The 18,381-nt window shown below is 37.2% G+C and overlaps 1 long non-coding RNA gene and 1 other non-coding gene across 2 annotated transcripts; one reads left to right on the top strand and one right to left on the bottom strand.

Annotated features, from left to right (window-relative positions):
- The first annotated feature begins 953 nt into the window (after positions 1-953).
- Positions 954-1,060, top strand: LOC127088714 (small nucleolar RNA R71). The gene has a single exon (XR_007790538.1). It is a non-coding gene; the product is annotated as a small nucleolar RNA R71 (small nucleolar RNA).
- A 13,727-nt stretch (positions 1,061-14,787) lies between these two features.
- On the bottom strand, positions 14,788-17,283 carry LOC127086491 (uncharacterized). Its single transcript, XR_007789492.1, has 3 exons — positions 16,462-17,283; positions 15,823-15,966; positions 14,788-15,478 (listed from the first exon to the last, which is right to left on the bottom strand). It is a non-coding gene; the product is annotated as an uncharacterized LOC127086491 (long non-coding RNA).
- Between the last annotated feature and the right edge of the window lie 1,098 nt (positions 17,284-18,381).

Genomic DNA, 18,381 nt, shown 5'->3' with positions numbered 1-18,381 from the left:
CTTCTTTCTCTACAGCATCTTCGTTTTTATCTTCCTCTTGTTCGTCTTCCTTTTCAGTTACCTTACCTAGGTCTTGATGTATGGATGGGTTTTGAGTTCTAGGGTCGGTCGGTCCGTCTAGTTCTGTCCCACTTCGTAGTATGATAGCATTTGCATGACCTTTCGGGTTTGGTTGCGGCTGTCCAGGAAATGTGCCTGCAGGAGCAGCAGTAGGTGCTTGTTGTTGAGCCACTTGTGAGATTTGTGTTTCCGACATTTTTTTATGGGTGGCTAATGTGTCTACCTTGTTTCCTAACTGCTTGATTTGCTCACTAGTGTGTATGTTTTGATTTAAGAAATCCTTATTTGTTTGGGCTTGGGTAGCTATAAAGTTTTCCATCATTATTTCTAAGTTTCATTTCCTAGGAGCATTTTGAGTATTTGTGGCAGCTTTTTGATATCCTGGTGGTACAACAGGTGCTTGGTTAGGTGCATACAATGCATTATTGTTTTTGTATGAGAAGTTAGGATGGTTCTTCCAACCTGGGTTATAGGTATTTGAGTAGGGGTTTCCTTGAGCATAGTTCACCTGGTTTGTGGAAGTTCCTATCAAGAGTTGACATTCTAGGGCAGTATGCCCTTGAACTCCGTATATCTCGCAGTTTGGTACTACGGCAGCCACAGTGGCTGCTGGTATTATGGTCAAGTTGTCTATCTTCTGAGTCAGGGCATCTACCTTGGAGTTGACATGGTCAAGACTGCTCAATTCGTACATGCCGCCCTTCGCTTGAGGTTTTTCTACAGAGGTTCTTTCGCTTCCCCATTGGTAATGATTTTGGACCATACTTTCAATGAGTTGATAGGCCTGATCGTATGGTTTATCCATCAATGTGCCACCTGCGACGATGTCTATTATCAATCTTGTATTGTACAAGAGACCGTTATAAAAGGTGTGGATTATCATCCATTCTTCTAGACCGTGATGTGGGCATAGCCTCATCATGTTTTTGTATCTCTCCCAAGCTTCAAAAAGTGATTCATTATCCTTTTGTTTAAACCCGTTTATTTGGGCTCTTAGCATAGCCGTCTTGCTAGGTGGGAAATATCGGGCTAAGAAGACTTTCTTCAACTCGTTCCACGTAGTGACAGAGTTGGATGGTAGAGACTGGAGCCAAGCTCTAGCTATATCTCTTAATGAAAATGGGAAAAGACAGAGTCTTATAGCTTCTGAGCTGACACCATTCGCTTTCACCGTGTGTGCGTATTGCAAAAATGGTTCGGGTCCTCCGTGGGACTACCTGAAAACTGGTTTTGCTGTACGGCTGACAACAGTTAGGGTTTTAGTTCGAAATTGTTGGCTTCGATCGCAGGGGCAACGATGCTGTTATGAGGTTCATCCTGTGAAGGGATTGCATAATACTTAAGAGGACGGTTTTGCACTTGTTCGGCCATCTCTGGTTGAACAACTGATGCAGAAGTAGGAATGTTAAGGTCAGGAAGATTTAGCTTGATACGATGTTCCCGTATCAAGTCTCGTATCCAGAGTTCTAACCTAAGATAACGCTCGGGTTCGTCGAGTTCTAGCTTTAATTTCTCGCCTTGAGAGCGAGTACTTGGCATACACTCGACAGATGTAGAAAGGAAAAAAGAATTGTTTGCCTTAATCTATACCGGGTAACGCTAGAGTTACGATATTGACTAAATTAGTCCCCGACAACGACGCCAAAAACTTGATCAAGACTTTGGTAAGTCTATGTGAATCGTGATTACAAGTGCACAGTCCTATCGCGTAGTTTTAAAGATTATCGAACCCACAAGGACTAATAATCGAACATATCGTGGTCTAAAGTTACTATGTAAATCTAAGGCGAATGATTGTTCTAAGATTGGAGGGATGAAGAGAAATAACTATGAAATAGAATAAAGATAAAGATATAAGATATAGGGGATATCATTATGTAATACATCAAACCTCGGGGATTCGATAGATAGTTGGTGTAATCTTATTGGTTAAAATACTCTTCAGTAGAAATTATTTATAGAAAGGACTTAGTCTCACACTCTCGTTTTTATTGACTCTGACCATACTCCTAAACCAGAATGTTTGGCTCTCGCAGTCTCATTTTGAATTTAAAAGTATTTTTTGAATATAGATAAAGTCTAATTAATCCTTAAGCGCTCTCGTTGTGTTTAGGATTCATGCCTAGTTTCAGCTATCTGGTTAAAATCTCAAACTCTCGTTCTTGTTGACCGTAACCTTAGTTTGTTTTGTACTCTCGTACGAAAAATAGTTTGATTAAATTGAGAAACTAAAACCGGAAAAATAAGTTTTAATAAAAACTAACACCAATTATTTATTGAATCCCGCCGTTATGACGGTCTTTACATACCGATACCTAAGGTTTAGCCGGAGATAGATCCGGTGACAGACATGGCAATTGGGGAATTAAACATACAGTACGGCATAAATAAATAAAACAGTAAACAATAATAAACCTGGATTGCAATTTAAGAACTGGAATTGAATCTTGAATCTTCGATTAAATAATTTCGGCAGGCTTTAGCAATGAATACCCCTTATAATTGAATCCCAAATGCGTAAAAATAATAAACCGTAATAGTTCCCGATATGGAGAAACTATCACTTTTACAATGGTAAGAAACTTCCTAGAAAACTAAAAGAAAAATAAAGCAGAACAAAAATTAATCGTAAACTAAAAATTGTAAGAAGAGAGGAAAGAGAGACTCTGCGAGTCTGAATGGTCCCCTTTTTATATCCTTTTCACATTCCTCAATTGTAGCAAGAGTAGTGGAAACTGTGGCTAAAAGGGTGGAGAAAAAGTAGGAAAAGTAGGGAGACTCGGCTATGGAGGTTGCCACAACCCTAATTCCATGATAAGTGGCGAGCGCCACTCTTGTAGTAACCACCCACCACTTTTCAAGGGTTGGTGGCGGGTGCCACCTTCCTTTTGGCCCAATGTGGCGGGCGCCACATCCTTTGGGTAATGGGTGCCACAAGCCCATTTGCTTTGGTGGCCCATTATCCCATTAGAAACCTCATTTCCTTCTCTTTTCTTGCATTTTTTCTTTCCTTTTTGTTATTTTCCATTTTTCTTGCGGTAAACCTTTTAATCGATAAATACCTGCAAATAAACATAAAATAATGTATAATAAATAGTGTTAATCGAGTAAAAAGCAGTGCATATAGAGCCAAAAATACGATACATTTTCACGTTATCATTTAGTCACTATGATGGTTGATGCCATTGGCCTAAGATACCCACTTAACCACATACATGCCTTTGGAGGTATCTATTTCATGCACCTGAACTTTTGCTTTAACTGTGACATCATTGCTAATTTAGGACCTACTGAATTTGAGCTATTAATTGACAACCAAGTGGTCCTTAACTTTACACTACCTAACAATGAGAAAACGAATGTTTACAACCGGGATAATTGGCTGTATTATTTGGAGGGTCAAAGTGAGTCTCCCACACCACCTGACAGTCCTCAGCCTTATGAAAACCGAAATGCCAATCTTCCTGATGTTGCTTCACACATCTCTGATGCTCATCTTATTGATCCTCCCATTGATTTCGACACCGTTTTCCATGCTCTACAGTCTGAAGTTGATTTTCTTAGAGGAGGGCTTACTTCTCTTCGAGTTGATCTCCTCGGATTTATGGACGTTGCTAAAGAGTAGTTTGACCATATGTTCCACCAAGTTTATTCCTTACGATGTTCCTCCGAGCTTAATATTAGACGCCATGATGGCTAGTATTGTTGATTGTACCGTTGTTTCCCTGCTTTCTAGCTTAGACTGTTTATTATTCATCTATATTTTCCCTTTGTTGTTCACTTTTAGTTTATGTTTACTTTACCGTCGAAATATCGACGAGAACATATGTTACTACTATTTCAATTAATGTAATTCCGCTTTCAGTTATTTATTTTTATTTTTATATCGTAAATCCCTTTAATTTCGTGCACTTTTATGTTTCCAATTAAGGCTTTTTGCGAAAATTATTTCAACTAGCAATAGTATGGCCTTAAGGGCATAAGACTTCCCAACTTTTAAGCCAAAATTCCAAAATTGCGCATTTTAGGCACTTGGCGTTCGCCATTAGCCTCTTTTTAAAAATCCCTATGTTTTAGGCATATGGCGTTCACCATATACCTAATGGTGTTCGCTAAATCAGGAAAATAGAAGGTTTTCCATTTTTTCGTTTCCCTCCTGCACGAATTCCAAAAATTCCTCATTCAAATCTCTTAACTTCCTACTCTAACCATCATTTATTCCTATTCCTCAAACCCTAACCATCCAACTTCCTTCCAATCATTATAAAACATATAACAATCCTTTTTCTCATCTCTAAATCCATATTTTCTCATTCTTCCCTCTTCACAATATCCATACCCCTTTCTTTCCAACTTTCTCATTCTCATTCAGTCACCATGCTTCCTAGAATAGCAAGGCCAAGAAGAGAGATTGATTACATGGGTATCACATTCGTAGAGGGTATCATAGGCGAAGATCAAAGGAGTAGTTATCACAAGCTCTTCAAGAGGAATGTCTTAGCAACGAGGTATCCCGATAACTCTACTCTTCGTGATTTAGGATTAATCGGCAGTGTTAATTGGATGCTTAGCCACCTAGGTATGTCTTACTTCTGTTCTTTAACTAGTCCGGCATACATTAGGCTTACCTATGAGTTTCTGAGTTCTTTTAGATATGCCACCCCCATAGGAGGTTCACGCACCATGGGCATTGTTTATTTTAGAATGTTCAATAGAGACTATACCTTTAGCCAAAACCATATGGCCAATATATTTTCATTCCCTCACGGAGATGAATATGCTTGCCAAGCCCCTCTAGAGAGTGAATGGGAAGCTAATGCTCTTGAATTTTGGCGGCAACTAACAGGAAAACCCATCTCTGACTAGGAAGGTCTTAAAGCCACTGCTACTCAGAACCCAACCATTAGGTACTTGCAACGCATTCTGGCCAACACTATCTTTGGCCGGGAAAACACTGGGAACATAAATTATAGGGATCTTTTTCTCATTTTCTATGCATTATCTGCGACTAAAGTTAACCCAACACATTTCTTATTAGCACACCTTCAGTCTACTAGTGTTAGGATAGGAGGTCCTATTTATGTTGGAGGGCTGATTATATCCATAGCCCTTGCGTTAGACTTGAGCAAAGAGTTGGCTACACTTGAGCCATTAAAGACTCCTTTTGAAAACATTGATTATTGTCGTAGCATTATCCTTGTTAAGAATAAACCAAACGGAAAGTATTATATGATGATTAGTAACAAAGAGGTGAGGGGAGTTATTTTACCTTGCATCGCATGCATTAACGTGCGATTGAGTGCTAACTGGATTTTTTATGCTAGTGCCCCTGACCCTGATGATACTATCAGGCCTGATCACATGGAGCAAGATGCTCCCTAGACTGACACTCATGCATACACCACACATGCTTTTCCTTACTCCTTTGTAGGTAACTCATCCGGATATCAGCTCCGCGAGGAGTATGACTACACCGCCATGAGGACAGATCTAGATGACATCCTAAGTGAGCTTAGACATTGGAAGGACCGTGACATGATACTTAGGAGTACTCAGAGGCAGCATGAGGAGATGAGGGCCACCATTTATCAGATCAGAAAGACTCAGCTTGACTTTGTCGAGAAGACCAAGCTCAACATGGGTGACCTCACCGAGCAGATGAACAAAGTGTGCATGGAAGTATCAGACATGCGGGGATATATACAGCATGTACCTTACCCTGTGTATGATAGAGGCGGTATAAGACGTCACAGAGACCGGAATCGACGTCATTGGGCCACCTACCAGGTTTTATCTAGTCCTTTTTCCGCCTTGCACTGAAACATTGGGGACAATGTTTGGTTCAAGTGTGGGGGAGGAGCTTCCCCGCTTTATTTTTCTTTATTTTATATTTTTCCTGTTTTTCTAGTTATTTTCTTTTAGTCTAAGTTATTTTGTGTTTGATCGAGTCATTCATGTGTTATTGAGTCATATTACATGATATTCTTTTCTCTTGTTGGAAAATTCCCTTAGATTTGATCCCCAATAAATATATTTTTTGTTCTGATTCAATGGCATGACACCTCGAGAGTATAAGTTGTTTCTCATTCTTAGGCTTTGTAAAATATACCTGGGAAGGTTTCAATAACATCGGTACCGTTCTAACACCCTAAACTTCCTAAGTATGTGACACCGATTTGAATAACCATTATGCCAAGACCTTAAATTCTAAGTTTTTGAAGTAGCCTCTTAAGTAGTTTATTTAAGTAGTCAACACCATCTTAAGCACACATTGAGTAAGGATGCCGATGCAAATAAGTGTATGGTCTCAGGCTAAAAGCAGAAAATTAATGTGATAAGATATGTCCCTTCTAAGTTAGGTGATCCTCACCCGATCATTTAGCCCAACGGTACAAACTCTTAAAAATTCAGTTGATGCTTAAGCAAATTTGCTAAGTAAGTGCGAAAAATAAAAAATTTGAAAACGAGACCATAGTCAGTAACAGGTTCGCCTACCATGAATGTGTATAGATAACGGGATTAATGTAATTGCGCTAGAATGAAAGAGAGGTGAAAAAGAACAAAGAGTGTAGGTTGAGTCATAATGGCATGATTCATATTGGTTTTGCATAAGGGGGAGTTTTGTCCGTGTAATGCCAATATGTGTCATTACGATATCCTTATTATCGATATCTAGTACCTATCTATTTAGCACTAGCCTAGCAGCCTCTTGCTTTTTAGAGTTTTGTCGTGCCTATGTCTCATACGCTGTACTTAACCGTTTTTCATTTGCGTTGGGTGATTGCTTGAGGACAAACAACAGTTTAAGTGTGGGGGAGTTTGATAACGATAAATTGTATCATATTTTTAGGCTTATATCACATGTTATTCATACTTATTTCAATATGTTTTATCACCTTTTAGTTCATTTTTATTCGTTTTGCAGTTGTTAGTGAGTTTCGGTGCGGATTCGAAAGCAAATTGGAAAATGAGCAAAAGAGCAAGATTTTGTACATTCTGCCAAAACGACGTTCTCCATGTGTATATGGCGTTCTCCATTGGCCTTCCTGCCACATCATTTATTGATCAAGGAAATGGCTTTCGCCATTTCCCTAATGGCGTTCGCCATTATCATGCAGACAGAAGTTCTACGAAAGTGGGTGGTTTTATGCAGTTTTCTCCAACTTATTTTCCCTCCACTTTGCTTGCACGATCAAGGGAAGTTACAAGGATTTAAACCTTTATAAATAGGACTCATGGAGGTGTTTCATGGTATCCAAGTTGTGCGGAAGCTCTGCTGAATTGCATTTTAGTATTAAGCATATATTCACCTGTAAAAGTGACAGTAACTCACATAGAGGGATTATCACACTTGTTTTCTTTTAAGTTTCATTGTACTCTTGGATTAAGAACAAGCTTTCCAGAATTTTCAATTAAATTCAAGTTTCTGTTTTCTTTAATTTCAGGTTATTACTTCTTTATTATTTATACTTGTTATTGCCTTTACTATATTACATGCCATGTTGTTTTTAAGTTTAGTTGCTTTGATCATGTTGTTTATAATTAAAATAATGTCTTGCTAAATATCCTTGAGTCCGATGTTTGAGGACCGTCGTTACCTACGGGACTTGGTAGAAATAATAGGCACGAAATTATGATTAAATTATGTTTTGGTTTTAGTTTCCAATTGTATGTTTCATTATTTTGACACAAGAGTGAAGAACAAACTAAGGTTCTAGTCGATAGCGCGAGAGTGTGAGGAAGGAACCAGATAGTGGAAACTAGGCATCAATCCTAAAAACAACGAGAGCGCTTTAGGATCTCATTGGTTTTCAAAATATGCTTTCTAATTGAAACGGGCGAGCGAGAGAAAAATTATGTGGTTAGGAGGTGTGGTTTTAGTCAGTAGCACGAGAGTGTGAGACGGAGTCTTTAAATCAATATTTTCTACAGAACGCAATAAAATCGTAATTGGGACCCGAGTTCTACCTAATCCCTTAGGAACACGGAATCCATATTTCGGGCTCGTTTTATCATCATTTTCAAACCTCTAGCAATTAGCGTTTATATTTCTATTCATATCCTTTTAACCTTTAGCCTTAGCTTTGCAATTGCAATGATATATAACATTAGTTTAATTATTAGTCTATGTGGGTTTGACAATCTTTTAAAACTACCCGATAAACTGTATACTTGCAGTTATTATCCAATAGACACGTATGTCGCGATCAGTTGGAAGATTGCCTTGGAGGTTGTCTTAGTTTATTTTATGTATCGCTTTTAGTTGGTATTTATCTGCTCTGATCTGTAATACTAGGGAAGGGCGCGTTATTTATTTTGGAGTTTCTTGCTGAAATTTATTTTCTTTATTTGGTAACTTATTATATTATTGATTGTTGTACCCTAAAATTTACCCTCTTCTCTTCAATCCTAATTGTCTTATGTCTCATTATCATACATACTCATGTATATCATTGGTTCTATGGTTATGGGATCAAGGTATCTTGTTCTATGGGTTTATTTAAAGCAAGAAAGAAGAAGGATTGACGTTCAAGCCAATGATGAGGAGATGTCCTCAATCTCAGGGTTCACTCAAGCCACAAGGGTTCCATATGCCTCAAGAATTTGCAACATGTTCATTGTATCCTCATATGGTTGAGGTTGGCAAGGGATTTGAAGATGATCATCATTCTCCTATTATTTGGCTATCAACTAGGGTTTTTGTCAAAGTCAGCTTGTGACTGACTTTTTGAGCAAAACTTATTTCCATGGTCCTATATATGCCTTAAAGCATTCATGTGTGAAGTATTGGTCATTGGATTTAATCAGAAGAAGCTCAATTGATCAAGAGAGAAGATGAATTGATTGTGTAGAACAAAAATCAACTATGCAACCAAAAAGTCAACTCCTGACTTTTTAAGGTCAAACTTGTGTCTCATGAGTCAAATACGGCCAATGGTTGAGACTTGTCTAAGTGGAATCACAAGAATAAAGAAAATCAAGAGTTTTGTCGAAATTGCCTAATTTGGGAATTAGGGTTTTTAAGAACTTACTATTTTTGGCAAGATTTGTGTGAATGATCAATTGTTTTCATGGCCAATTTTCCCTATGATCAATGCTTCTAATCAAGTTGGCCTTAACATGAAAGTTGTTCTCCTTTATTCAAGATTTAAGGAGATACCAATTTTGTATCATTTGGAGCATCGTGGTGCAAGTTATGATCATTTAAAGGTGGAGGTTTCAAGTTCATCAAATGTTCAATACTTAGATTTTTTTTAAGTGTTTCAAGTCAGAATTTTCAAGCAAGTTCATGGAAATTTTAAGGTGTGTTAGAGGCTTCATTTCAAAATACTTTCAACATGAAATATGTTCCTTTATATTTTCTCTTTCCATTGGTACCAAGTTTGGGAAGTTTGGATGAACATTCATCAAGTTGTGGTCATGCCAAGATGGCTTCATGGCCATGCATTAAACTTAAGATGAAGACATACATCAATCGAATTTTGCACAATTTGCTCCAAATGACTAAGCATGCTTTATTACAACCACACATACCATTACGTCCTTTCCCAAAATGGCCTAAACAAGAGGCATTTCATGCATGACCTTATTCCTATGCATTTGGCAAAAAAAAGGAACTGTTTAAGTGTGCACCTTATTGAATCCACTCCCTCTCACGTTCCATCCTGCTCAGGCTTTCTCCACCTCATCTCCCTTTGTCCATTACACACCAAACATTCCCTTGTATCAACAGAAAATGAACCATGCTACCTCATTCTCATTTTTGACTCGAACTTCCAAACTTACCCCTTAACGAATTTCCAACTTGGCCATCACTTTACCTCACTCCATACACTCTATATAAGACCCTTGTGCTCTCATTTCATACACTCACACCCTTGAAGAGAGAGAAATCAGATATATCCATTAAAGCTTGCAAGCATTCTTTTCCCTCATTTGAAGCTTTTCTCTCTTCATTTCTCTTACTCCAATCCTATCATTTGAAGATCATAGACTATTATTGGTGGAGTTTTCTGAAGTTGTGAGCAAGCACAAGAGGAAATGGACCTTTTCCACTAGGTAAGCTTCTCCTCTCTTCATCTCCTTCATTCTGGATCTAAACATGCCATGAACAGTTTGCATACATTGCATATGGTTGGGTTAATATGATAGTTTTGCTTGATTGCTTGGATGTTGGATGTTTGAAGTTGCTAAAACTTTTGAAAACAATGGTTTTTGCTTAACTTTCGTGCTAATTTTCTCCATGTTTAATCCATCATTTTGAGATTTGTTTGACATGGTTGTGTTCTACTCTATGAGATCTACATTTTTTCTTTTTATTTCATTTGATTTCATGGATTGTGGATGAAGTTGTATGAGTGTGAATTTGTTGGTAGAGATGCATGAATCTAGGGTTTAGGTCGTGCATGGTTTTGGTCTGAGGTTGAAAATGATGTGTGTCGTTGTTTGATTGGTTGGGCTTTTGTTTTGTCGCTTGTGACTTAAGTGACTGTGACCAATTGATACCGTGTCACATATTTTTTTATTTTTTTTTAAATGTCACGCTTTTAAAATCTGATTAAATGGGATTGGGTCATGGGACATGCACGCTTGCTTTCCCCACCTCCATCTGCTTTGACCCATTGCGTGTTTAACATGTTTTTAGTTCATTTCCATTTTACTTATGCACCCCCTTTGCCATGTGACCTCATTTTTTTTCTGATTTTATTTTAATACTTCTAACACTCCAAAAATTATCCAAAAACTCATGATTATATTTTAGGATGTTATTTAATTTTCTATATTTTTTATTTTAATTTTTTAATTGTTTTGATATTTTATTTTAATTTTATCTTGAAATGTGTTTGGTTTGACCTAGTTTGTGAATTAGGGTTTGATTCTTGATGCTTCCCTTTGTTTTTTAATCCCAATTTTTGTACAAACTTAGGCACATGTATGTAGGACATTTGGGTGTTAATTGGATGATTTTATCATTCATTTTGGGTCATATTTGAACTTGTTCTTGATGCTTAACTTGTATGATCATTAGTGGTTTGTGATGCTTAATGTTTATGCCATTTTGAACTTGTTCTTGAGCTAATCTTTTGGGAATTTTTAGACACATATATTCTTAGGGTTTGATTGTGTATTTGATATACTTTGGTATTAAATTTATGCATGTCTATTGTGTTTTTATGAGCCTCGATTACTTTCTTACTTGTTAAGATAATTGTGGATAATTGTTGATTGTTTGAATGGTTTCTTGATCACTATCTTAGACACATGTTAGGAAACTTGTAAGTGGCTGACTTCGTGATGCTTTGTTAATTTTTCATCTATATTTGGAGCCTCCTAAATACTTCTCTTGTGTGATACAATGCATGCCTAATTGATTGGCTTTTGCGTACATTGTTTGTTTGTTTGGAGAATGAATTTGTGCAACCATTTAGGGTTTGTTGTTATCTCTTGTTCTTGATTGAGATACCATGAAGTAGATCCCCTTTACTCTATTTTATAGGTCATTACATGCTCTTTTGATTGTGTATACAATTGAGTGCCACTTCTATTGTTTGCTTGCCTACTTTGTGATCTTTCCTTAAGCATAACTTATGATATTGCTTCCTAATGCTTGAGTGATCTATATGATTGATATATCATGCCATTTGGTTATGACTTGTGGGTTTTGATACCTCATTTCCATGTTCCATTCTCAGTTTTTTTAACTTGATGCTTTGTTCCATTTAGAAGCATGTTTAGGTTTCACTATGTCCATCTTTTGCTCTTATCTTTGAGTATGATTTGATATTATACTTTGTGATGATTATAGGTCTTTTATGTGTGATTATTCCATGTATAAGCTACTGACCTATCTTGTTTTATTGCCTAACTACCTGCCTTGCACCCATCCTTCCTTGTTAGGAATATTTGACTTCTCTTGTTCACTTGAATGAATGTTTGTTTACTTTTATGCTTATACTCTTGAACTCAATTCTTGTTTGAATCTTGGTATGACATGGAGACATGTTTGATTTGATTATCTTGTTCATGTTTGTCTCTTTTTGTCCACCATTTCCCTTATCTTTTGTCTTTGCTAGTTAGCACCTAGATTAGAGGACTAGTTTCCAATTAGGGTTGTTTGTGACCTTACATTTGTGTAAATTTGTGATATCCTTTTCCCAAGCATGATTGATTGGTGATGATGAGTTTATTGTGCCTTAGTATCTAAATTGTACGTATTATCCTCTTCTTCACTTCAATTGACCTTCATATGCCATGTTAAGTTAAGCACCCCCACACTTTTAGCCTTGTATGCTAGCTTGCTTAAGTGCTTACTTTCTTTTGGGCCTTCTAGTGTCAAAAACTCTTGTGCATGACCCTTAGGGTTTTGATTAACATGTCTAAATGTTTACTTTGATGATAAGTTGATACCTCATGAATGTTTGATGACATGCTCCTTGCTTGAGTTTTGTTTGCATTTTGCTTAAGCCTTGTCTCCCATTACCATGACTAGTCAAGTTTTGATGTGTATCATGAAATGTTTGTTATAAGTTAAGATATCCAAGATTATTTCCATTATGATCCCTATAAATACCACCACAAACAACAACACTCAAAACTCCCATTGAAGCACCACATGTGTTGCATTTAACCCAATTCAGAATAGGAGGATACTAGAGGAACTCTTCCATGATACAAGTCTTAGAGGATTGCAGCTTCACACTGAAGCATTTCAAAATATTGAAATCCAACATTGAATTAGATCCGGGTTTGAGAGTAGTATTACCTGTGCAAGAAACCTTAGCAATTATGGCATTGAAAGTCGTCTTCTAGTGAGTTTTGATGTTATTAAACCTGATTTTGTTCCTAGCCTTCTAGATTGCATTAATAGTGTTTATTATTGATGCCAACACTACCAAATTGTCCTAAGAAGAAAGGGGTTTGTTCAAAGTCTCCCAACAATCATCAATGGTTCGAATATCATGTGTCAAAACAGAAGAAAGATGTCTCCAAAGGTGGTCGACAAAGCTGCACTTGAAACAAATATTATCATAGCTCTCTAAATGTGCAAAGAAAAGACTGGACATGGAAGGGATATTCATCCGTTTAGTGGCCATATTTTCATCAGTGAAGATTTTATGATGAAGAAGTATCCAAAATAGTAAAGATCTATAAGTTTGGATGTGGATATTCCATATAAGTTTTCCCTAACTCAGAATTTATGCAGCATGATGTTTGAACTTGTAAACAACCTTGATGGTGAGAACTCCATCATCAACATGACTCCAAATGCAAACATCTTCCTTTACCTCAAGAGGGATGTGAAAATTATAAAGTAAATGAGTGAGGGAAGGAAACCCCATATGAATACTTTGAGGTATGCTCTATTGTCGATTCAAAATGTATGTTGAAGATTAATGAAATTTTGGTTCCAATCAATAATGCCTATGGAGTCCACTTCCGAAGAGTCATTCCAGCTATCCAACCAAAACATTATGTTCCTTCCATTTCCAGTAAGCCATCTCAAATTCATTATGAATTCATCAAAAAATCCATTCATACTACTTTAGGACGACGAAAAAATATGATAATTGTTGTACCCTAAAATTTGCCCTTCATTTTGCTTTTTATCTGACCTATGACTCGAAATTCGTTTTTACTCGTTCATATTTCATTCATGTGCATCCTTTACTCATGAGAGACATTTGCTAGCAAGCATCATTCAATCCAAGGTTTATGGTTGATGAAATTCGGGATTTGTCTTGAAGATTATGGTATTGTTCATCAGAAGGATTGCAGCCCTAATTCTTGATCTTGAGGGGTCTTGTCGCTTAGCCCCTATGCATGAACTAAGCTTCTAAACCCTGATGGTGGGCCCGCGGCTCGATATGTGTTTGAAGAGCTTTGTGTTTTGTTTAAAAGCCTAATCATGGAAAATTAGTGTTCAAGAGATTTGCTTGATTGACTTTTGGACCGGGAATTCATCAAAACCAAGGTTATTTGATCTGGAAGTTTGTAACTATACAATTTACTTTAAGGAGGGTGGAAAACCCTAGTTGTGGTTCATGATCTTAGTGCATCGCTTGTGGTGGTTACTTTTTGGTTTGAGGCTTTTGATTAATTACTTGGATTTGAATGTTGGCTATTAAACCCTAGCACATGGCTTAGTTTGACTGATTCCCAAACAGGCCTACATTCACACTTCATTACACATTGGTCCCATTTGATCCTTTGATTCCATCGATCCTCATTATTTCATTGGCCCCAGTTGATTCATGGTTCCATTTTGAACGTGAAGTTTTGATCAGGGAAGTCTATTCCATTGTCTTTTTGCATCAATTGACTTTTGGTCAACTGTTTACTTTTTGGTCAACCAGTTGACCAAAGTAAACATACCATACTATCATCCCTCAATTACTATGGCCTTTGTTCTCAATGTCCATCAATTGCCTAAGTTCATTCGAACCCATTTCAACAAGGTTATCTCCGTCTTTGTTCATGATCACATGGTCATTTTATCAAACTTTGTTCATGTTCATTTTAAATCATGTTAAGACCATCACTGTTTCGATAAAGTAAACCATTCAAGTCATGGTAATTAAACTCCTCTTTCAAATCCATTCAATTTCCAAATGTATTACATTCCATATCCATTCATGGACCTTGATCATTTTGGAACCTTTCCTAAAAATCATGTTCATACACCACTTCTAATCAAATTCCATACATTTCTAAACATAAATCAAACCATGTCATTACAACTAGTCAATTTCTAAATATATCCATTACATTGTCATTTCCATACATTAACACAAATTCATACATTCATTTCTAACATTCACTTTACAATCCTAGTACAAAACACTTTGAATTCTAAGTACAACAATAAAAAACCACTTGAAACTTGTCCTTAGCATACGCCAATGCTCCACGACTTTAAAACATCCAAAACTCCAAGCATCTTTCTTGTTGCCATGCTATCAACGACCTTGCTATCATTTGCCCTGCTACACCAGCCTGCGACGTAACCATCAATCTGCACTAACAGAATAAACAACAATATATTAACACTCTTTGAAACCATTAAAGCTAACTCCTAACCAAAACAAGTTTTTTCAACTAATTCCCTTGACTGCTATCATTAACACATGCTAACCATAATATTTTGTTGCATTTAACCATAACAGGGCAACTTCACTTTACAACCAAATCATAACATAAATCCCAAAACCACCAAAGTCATTCATTTGATGCATCCTGACGGTAAGGCCGAAATATTACCTTCATTAAAACAACAACCTGCCAACAAGCACCTAACAATCAAACCAATAAGTCCTAGGAAACCATGGAGTAAATTAAGCAATTCATCTCATTATATCTACTTGGCAACAGAAGGACATGTTTCATAGTGGATTTGGTGTTACCGAAATAGACAATATACCTGCATAAAGAAGAGAACCAACCAACTTCATTAACTTCTAAATAACAATCCTAACTGATAACATCATCACATATTAACAAAACAGCACAACAGAATTTCAAGCTAAACTATTACAGCTAAACATCATTCAAACAGAGTTATGGTAAGCATCGTGTCTACTACAAAACTGAATCAAGAATCAACCCTACAAAAAGGGATATATGAAAATCAACTAGGCAAAATGTCATATAACAGACCCAACTCTAACTGTCTCAATCATACCACTCTAACAGAAATCCTAACAGAAATCCAACTATTGATCATCATTAACGGCAAAAGACACATAACAAAATAGTGCAACTTACTCTTTTTAACTAGTAGATTCGATACTCCCCTGCAACTGGTCATGTTCAGTAGAAAAACGAGTTTTGAAGTATATTCACCACAGTCCATCGTAAAGCACATGAACCCTGCAGATTTCTTCTATGGCCTCCATAAACTACTCCATCCTGCAAGTCATTCAACATAAGACCATGACAAGGCAGCATACATGGAATCATAGTTTCACAATATAACTGCATCACTATTTTCCAATCGAAATTCAACCGAACGCCACTCTAACCGAATGCCAGTTGTAACTTCCTCACTTCTAACCGAAACCGGTTAAAACAATTATCTTCCAACCCCCCAAAACTAAACACACTCTAAATAACGGGGTTTTAATTGTCATAACTAATTCCATAATCGCCAACTGTTTTTGCAACTAACCCCCTGACAAACCAACTATCATTTTCACAATTTTAACAGCATCATAACCAACTTTTCCTAACTAACTCCTAACAGAACTAAAAAAATTCATATAACCGAATTTTTAACTTGTAACATTCCAACTGTTTTCAACATCCATAACAGAATTCTAACCAACTCTCATCTAAAATAACAAACTCTAACTGATCCATAACAAAAGAGAAGAGAAAGAATGTGGAAAATCTATAAAAGAATACCTAAAATGCACTTTGAGGGCTTCTTCAAATGCAATTTGAGTGCTTCTTCTTCAAAGGCACCATGAGTGCTTCTTCTTCAAATTCACTTCGAACGCTTTTTATTCAATTCGCCTTGAGGGCTTCTTCTTCTTCTTCATACCAACCTTCGATCATCTTCTGTTGATTACCTAGAGACTCCATTGGTCCGATAAATGCTTTCTTCTTTCGTGTTTTCCAGTTTTTACGCACGAGAAGGGCGCCGATTTGGTTCGGATTTGATGAGAGATTGAACATAATTTGGAGATTGTTCTTGGCTCATTGAATTGGAGCCTGAAGTTCAAACTCACAATTGGTTGTGTTGTTCGTGTGCTGATTAACACGGAGTCCATTCGAGCTATAAATTTGAGTTCTTGAAGGATTTCTTGCTGAGGGTTGAACCTTCAATTTTCTTCCTCAAGTTTCCGATTCGTCGCCTTCAATCTCCTTCCTCGTAATTTTTTATTTTTGTTTCTGAGATCATCTTCTTCAAACCGAATGCATCACAAGGCGAGAACGCACTGAAGGCAATGCTTCTTTCATATCATACCTCAATTATTCCATGATTCGCACACCGATTATAGTGTTCATGCGATTCGCGCACCGATTACGGAATTTTCAATGTGCAAAGGAAGAAGCAGGGAAGCGATTTTGGAGACGGCACATACTTATTCATGGTTGAGAATACGAATCCGTCGTGTTCTTCGTGGAAGACGTCGCGACTTGATTGGTTTTGAAACGCGATTCTCCGGTGTTTCTATTATGGTGGCCCTTAATCGCAGCTTAGGAAGAAGCGTTTTCACATTAGGTTTCTAAGGCATCCTTTTAAAATTTTACCCTGTACCCCTACAATTGTACCCACACCCTTACATTTAAATTTTTTTACCCAAAATACCCTCATATAAATAGGGTATATTTTCCATTTCAAATTTTTTTTACCATTTTCGTTGAAGACTTCCGGAGAAGACAAATATTTGGTTTTTTTGCATTGTAAACTGGAACACTCAGAGTAAGTCTTCCGGTTCATTAATTGTATACCGGAACACTTCTCTAAAGAGTTCCGGTTTATTGCCTTTAAGGGGCACTGAACCGGAAGTCTTTTAGAAAGTCTTCCGGTTTGTATAGTTGTTTACCGGAAGTCTTTCTTAAAGACTTCCGGTTTGGATGATGTATACCGGAACTCTTTAAGAAAGTGTTCCGGAAGGCTTTTTTGGTTTTTACTAACCGGAACTCTTCTTTGAAGTGTTCCGGTACGTTTTTTTTTTTTTAATTTTAATTATTTTGTTAAACATTTTTTTGCAGTGGTTCGAAGACGAGGTGCAGATGGCCGGATTCCAATCCGCACGTTAGACCGGGGTGCATCTTCATCTGCAGTTGCAGTTGAGTCGGCTGGATATCCAGGAGGGTCGTACGATACGTCTCTTTTGGTGAAGTACGAGCATCATGTTGCTCGACATATATGGTTCGGTGAGGTAAGTAAACGGGCTATATTTGAAAATGAATAATAGTTGAATATTTTATAATTTGTTTTCTAATATGTGTTTTAATTGTTTTTAGGAAAGAGGTCCAAAGAAAGAGTTGAAGGTTGCCGGACATGGACTGAAGTTGACTTCTAGGGTTCCATTGGCTCTTCCACCACAGATGGAGAGTTGGGTATCTAGATCCGGTTTATCTTCACTGCAGAGAACGAGTCTGAACAAGATAGACACAAATCTTGTCTCTGCATTTGTGGAAAGATGGCATCTAGAGACATCTTCATTTCACATGCCGTTTGGTGAAATGAGCATTACTTTAGATGATGTCGCATGTCTACTTCACTTGCCCATCAGGGGTATCTTCTGGAGTCCTCAGGATGTGACTGAAGAGCTAGCTGTTGAACTTGTTGTTGACTACCTAGGAGTGTCA

This window comes from Lathyrus oleraceus, chromosome 5, assembly GCF_024323335.1.
Source record: "Lathyrus oleraceus cultivar Zhongwan6 chromosome 5, CAAS_Psat_ZW6_1.0, whole genome shotgun sequence".
Classification (NCBI taxonomy): domain Eukaryota; kingdom Viridiplantae; phylum Streptophyta; class Magnoliopsida; order Fabales; family Fabaceae; genus Lathyrus; species Lathyrus oleraceus.
The sequence above is the reverse complement of the archived record's forward strand: the minus strand, read 5'-3'. Positions and strand labels throughout refer to the sequence as shown.